The sequence below is a fragment of the Tupaia chinensis genome, unplaced genomic scaffold, assembly GCF_000334495.1.
Source record: "Tupaia chinensis unplaced genomic scaffold, TupChi_1.0 Scaffold000438_1, whole genome shotgun sequence".
NCBI classification, from domain to species: Eukaryota; Metazoa; Chordata; class Mammalia; order Scandentia; family Tupaiidae; genus Tupaia; species Tupaia belangeri.
This window is the reverse complement of record NW_006159943.1, coordinates 1238243-1243315: the sequence shown is the minus strand read 5'-3', so window position 1 is coordinate 1243315 and position 5073 is coordinate 1238243. Positions and strand designations below refer to the sequence as shown.

At 60.0% G+C, this 5073-nt stretch overlaps 1 protein-coding gene across 1 annotated transcript in view; it reads left to right on the top strand.

The window, feature by feature from the left end:
- Window positions 1-5073, top strand: part of HDGF (heparin binding growth factor) — a 9948-nt gene that overhangs the window by 340 nt on the left and 4535 nt on the right. The window lies entirely within an intron of this gene.

Sequence of the window (5073 nt, the reverse complement as noted above, 5' to 3'; positions counted from 1 at the left end):
GGCCCCGGCTCCGCGTGCTCAGTTCCGCCCCCAGCCCCCATGCTCCAGAGGTTTCGGGCGCGCAGTCTGGGTTTGGGCCACTCGTGTAGTTCCTCCCACCGACCCCCCACCCCCTTCTGGTGCCCCCTTAGAGACCCAGTTTCCCCATGGATCGTCGCCCCCACTTCAAACTTTCCTTCCTGGGTAAATGGTTAAAAAGGCTCTCAGGCCAGAGAGGGATAGGTGGAGGCGGAGTTCACTTCTAGAAAACTTTGGTTTGTGGCATTTCTAAGGGGTCTGAAGTTGGGAGGGTCGAAGGACGGTTGGGGACGGCGTAACAGGGTCTCTATTTGACTCGGAAATTACCCGCCAGGACCCATCAGCCCAAAGCTCTGCAAAAGCGTCCCTCCGTATGTTACCGATTCAGAGTTGAGGCTGAGAGTAGCAGGGCCCCTTGTGGAGTTGGGAAGTCCGGTCCAAACTGCCTTAGTGGGGGTGGAGGGAACTCGAGTTGCACCCCGCACACACCCCCCCATGCGAGTATCTCCCGCCAGAACGGCCCAGTCTCGGCCATGTGGTTGACTGAGCCCGCCAATATGAGAGCCTCCCCTCCACCTTGCAGCACCTGGCCAGGTGGGAGGGTGGAGCGCAAAGCCCAGTCTGATGTGTTTGGTTTCCCCTAAGGACTGAGCCAGGTTGGGTAAGGAGAAAGGGAGGCTGCCAGGTGCTGGAAAAGAAAGGGGGTGTCACCCAGCGAGCGTCTGTCAGCTTGTTTAAAGTGCCCACAGAGGGGGTCCTTGATGTAGGGCGAGGGCAGGACTGGGTCTCTGGGAGTGTAAGACCCCTGTGGAGTGAAATGCCAGGGTGCAAGTGCAGGACTGCCTTAGGCTTTGGGTTGCTCTTCTCCCAGTGGGTTTCTGTTCAGCTGGCCCAGACACTGCTCTGAGCTTGGGAAATTGTTCCGGGGTGGCTGGCAACTTTGGAGCCGCTCTATGAAAAGCCGGGAGACCCTTCTACAGCGTGGACCCTCCCGCAGCGTGGACCCTCCTGGAAGTGTGCCTTGAGCTCCCAGTTCCTTGAAACTCCCAGATGGTCAGCTGAGGCCTGGGTCTGGAAAGGGAGCGAGTGCAGAGAGATGCAGGCCCTCCCAGTTCCAGGGCCTCCCGTGGGCCTGTGCGGTGGGCAGTGTGAGGGTGCACCACAGCCGGCCTTGCGTGTGCTTGCGTGTGTGTGGTGTGTGAACACTCGTGTACTTTACCCTACGCCTTTGATCTAACTGGCTTCTTGGCCCAGATGCCAAGGCCCTGGTGGGCAGGGCAAGAACTGAACCCAGGTCCCTGCTCTCACCTCTGAGGGATGGGCCAAAGTCCACAGGCTGGGCTAATCCCTGGGGAGGGGGCCTTGGCCAAACTGTGGGTTGTAGGGAGCCCCGTGTGGGTCAGGTAAGAGAGAAGGGGTAGGGACGTGCAGCAGGATCCACATGGGCCCCTCTGAGGAAGACCCTCAGGTTTCTAGCAACCTTTGGAGTGGGGGCAAGGCCTAGAATTGATGCTGTTCATTTCTTCTCCCCTCCTCCCGCCCCCTCCCCCGGGCTTGCCAGACAGAGAGTAGGACCGGGAGGCAGTTAAGATTCTTGCTCTGTGGAGGCCTGGGCCTTTTAGATAAGGCAGAGGTGGGGTAGGGAGATCAGAGATCAGACGGCAGGCTTGGGCTCTCTGAAAGATAGAGCCCTCCCTTCCCCTCCCTTTGCCCTGAATGTTTTAAGAATACCCTCTCAGGCAGGGGTACGCCCAAGGCATTCCCCTCAACTCTTTACCATTCTTCACCCCTGTCCTGATCCCTAGAGTGGCAGAGCCTGGGGGGCCTGGCCCCTCCTGAGATAGGTGAATGGTAGGAGGGAGCTTCACCTGCCAGGCTGGAGCCACCATCCTTGGCCACATGGAAGGTCACCCGCGGACCTTCCCTTCCTCAGTCCCTGCTGCTGGGTGGCTGGGCGACTCTGGGTGAGACTAGAAGGGCTCAGTGCCTGAGCGCTCAGCCAGATGGGGCCACGTGGTAGGCTGGACCCGCCTGGAAGGATGGTGTGACTCCATCTTAGCCTTCTCCTTCCCCCTTCCTGCTGCCTAACTTCCTGGAGCATCTCCAAGCACTTAACAGTTAACCTCCAAGACTCAGGGATTCCCCCCACCCAGGTTCCTTCCTCCTTTCTCTGCTTCCTGTGTCACAATCCCCAAAACTCAAAGCCTGCCCAGCTTTCCTGCCTCTGCCCCTCCCCCACGGCACCACCTTCTCTGCCTGTCGGGCTTGCCACACTTTCCCGGCCCCAACTGCCTCTTGCCCCAGATTTTCCGGTTCCTGGGGCAGGTGGGGCCTGGGCCCTGGGTCCTGGGTGTGGTGGTCAGACCCCTGGCAGGCAGCCAGTGTGTGCTAGTCTTCCCACCGCCCAGGGGGCTGGGCCTGTGCTCAGTCTGAGGCTGGGGAGAGGGGTCACCTGCACTCTTCCCACCCGGAGAGGAGCCCTGGGGTCCAGGAGCTTGGGCCTATCCTCAGGCCTGTCCAGTGCAGTCAGGCTGATGCCAAGGGGTGGGAGTGGATGGGTCCAGGCCTGAGAAGTAACTTGCCTGGATCCCTGGAAGGGATATGAGGTAGCAGGGACCCCTCCCCTATTGGCCTGGGGGTCTGTGCAGTGGGGTCTCCAGGATGCAGCCCCACCCTGACCCACTTGGCCTTGACTCACTTAATCTGAGTGACAGTCTGGATATAAAGGCACTGCCTGAGAGACAGTCTTCTGTCTTGGGGTACAGGGCTCCCCTGAGACCTCAGATCCGCTACCTCTATCTCTACCCAGAAAAAGAGCTGCCCTTCACTTAGAAATGCAAGAAAAGATACTTCCTCTGTAGCTTGAGGCCTGGAGGTACCACTGCAGTAGGAATTTCTCCCCCTTTTTGAATGAGGGGTTGGAATTCCATCAGTGAAAAGAATACCCCTCTCCTGGCCCTCCTCCCCCAGCGGAGGCCAGCACCCGAGGCTGGGGGTGGAATGCCCCTCTGGGGAAGATGCCCGCAGTGCCCAGGCCCCTGGCCTCCTCCCTGCCTCCTCCAGCCCCATCCTTTATGTGGCCAGAAGTCAGCAGGGCGGGTGTATCTGGTGTGTCTCATTCTATTTTTAATTCCATCCGTTCTTTTGTTTCTCCCCCACTCCTGGGCCTGGGCAGCTGGTGGCCTCCTGGGTCCCCTGCCACACTGTTCAGCTATCTGGGTTGGCTTTCTGTGGGACGCTGGTGTGGCACGCATGGTCGTGGCACCGCTTCTCAGTCTGTGCTCCTGCTGGGAACCCCGTGTCTCCTCACTTCTGACCTTTACCGCCCCCCACGCCCTCGTCCTGGGCCTCAGTTTCTCCGTCATCACACATTTGCAAGGAGCGCGCGTTAATGCCCGACTTGGGTGTGGGCACTGAGAATGCCAAGATCAAAGAGATCAAAGTTCCCCGCCGCACTCCCAGCCTCAGACCCCGGTGCCGTCCCCATCCCTGTTCTGGGCCTCGGGAGAGGCTTTTGCTGTTAATGCCCTGTCCCTGTCCCCTGGGATCGCTAAGCCTCGAGGGACTCCTTTTGTTTTTCCTTGCCCCCTCTGAGAGGAGGGTGGGGAGTAGCTGGTAACTGGACCCAGGTGTCCTGGTGCAGGCTGGCCCCTCCGCCCGGCCCAGGTCTGGCTTCCTGAGAAGGGCCCGGCCCTCCGGCCCTGACTGGTTTCCAGCACAGCCGGGGACCCAGGTGCCAGACTCCGGGCTTGGGGGTGGGGTGTGTGTGAGTGTCCCCTCCTCCCAATCCGAAAAAAGGCCTGGGGGGAGGGGCGGCCACATTCCTGGTTGCTGAGTGGCCCCGGGGGCGGGGCTGGGTTGTCATGGTGACGGGGATCGTGTTTGTGGGGGGAACTGCGTGCCTTTCCACCCCCTGCACTCACTGCACTCACTCACACCCCAGTGTCTCCTGGTTGTGGGGAGGGCCCGTTTGTGCTGGGCTTCCCTGGGGGAGGGGCTGGACCTCTGCCCCCAGAGGCCACGGGGCAAGGGGGGAGGTGCCCAGGAGCCTGAAGATTCCAAAAATTTGGGGCAAGATGTCCCTCAGATTCATGCCCAGGCCCCCCCGCCTGGGTGTGTCGCAGCTCATTGCCATCCACCCAGCCTCCCTCTCTCCCTCGGCAGTCAGGCCCTCGTCCCTGTCTCTGTTAATCACTGCCTTGGCCTGCCTGTCTCTCCTGTCTGCGCCTAGGGCCCCAGTCAACATGGCCACCTGGCCTCTGTCCGGCGGAAAGCCAAGCGGCTGGGGCTGCTGCAAGTGTTGCTGGGAGTTGTAGTCCCCATTCCCCACCCCACCCCCAGCCGGCTTGGCCTGGTCTCCCAGGGCCTGATCTGGGAGAGTCTGGCTCCACCACAGTCTCATTCCATTCCTTGCTCTCAGACCTTGTCCCCCACCTACCCCTCACTCTGCAGGACGTGGGGCACAGGGGAGCTGGGAGCTGACCATCACTTGCTTTGTTACTGGACAAGATCACTTTACTCACCTCTGAAATGAGGGAGTTTGACTGCTTCGGTGGCTTTCAGGGTCCTCCCCAGGAGCCTTTTGGGGCTGTTGCTAAGGTTTGCCTGTTGAGCAGGCGGCCTTTGACCTCACCCTCAACTTCTACCAGGGCAGTGGGCTTTGATCTGTTTTATAGATTGATCAGCAGATAGTTACTGTGCACCTACTGTGTGCTAGGTAGGCACTGTTCTGGGGCTAAAGCAGGCCCTGTCTCTGACCTCAGGGCGGGTCTGGTGCAGATAGTCCACATAAACGTTAGTCAGCTGATAATATGAATCAGCGTGAAACTGGAACTGTGACAAGCACTGCGAAGGAGAGGTGTCAGGAGAGGGAGTTCTACCTGGGGAACTGGGCTGGGCGGCCGGGAGGGTGGAGGAGGTGATGGAGCTGAGGTGGGAAGGGTGATCTGGGTACGATGAGACGCTGAAAAACAATGTGGCCAGGGACCAGCAGTTCGCATAATGGCTATGTCGTTGGACTCCCACGTAGTCGACCGTGGTTCACATCCCGGACCC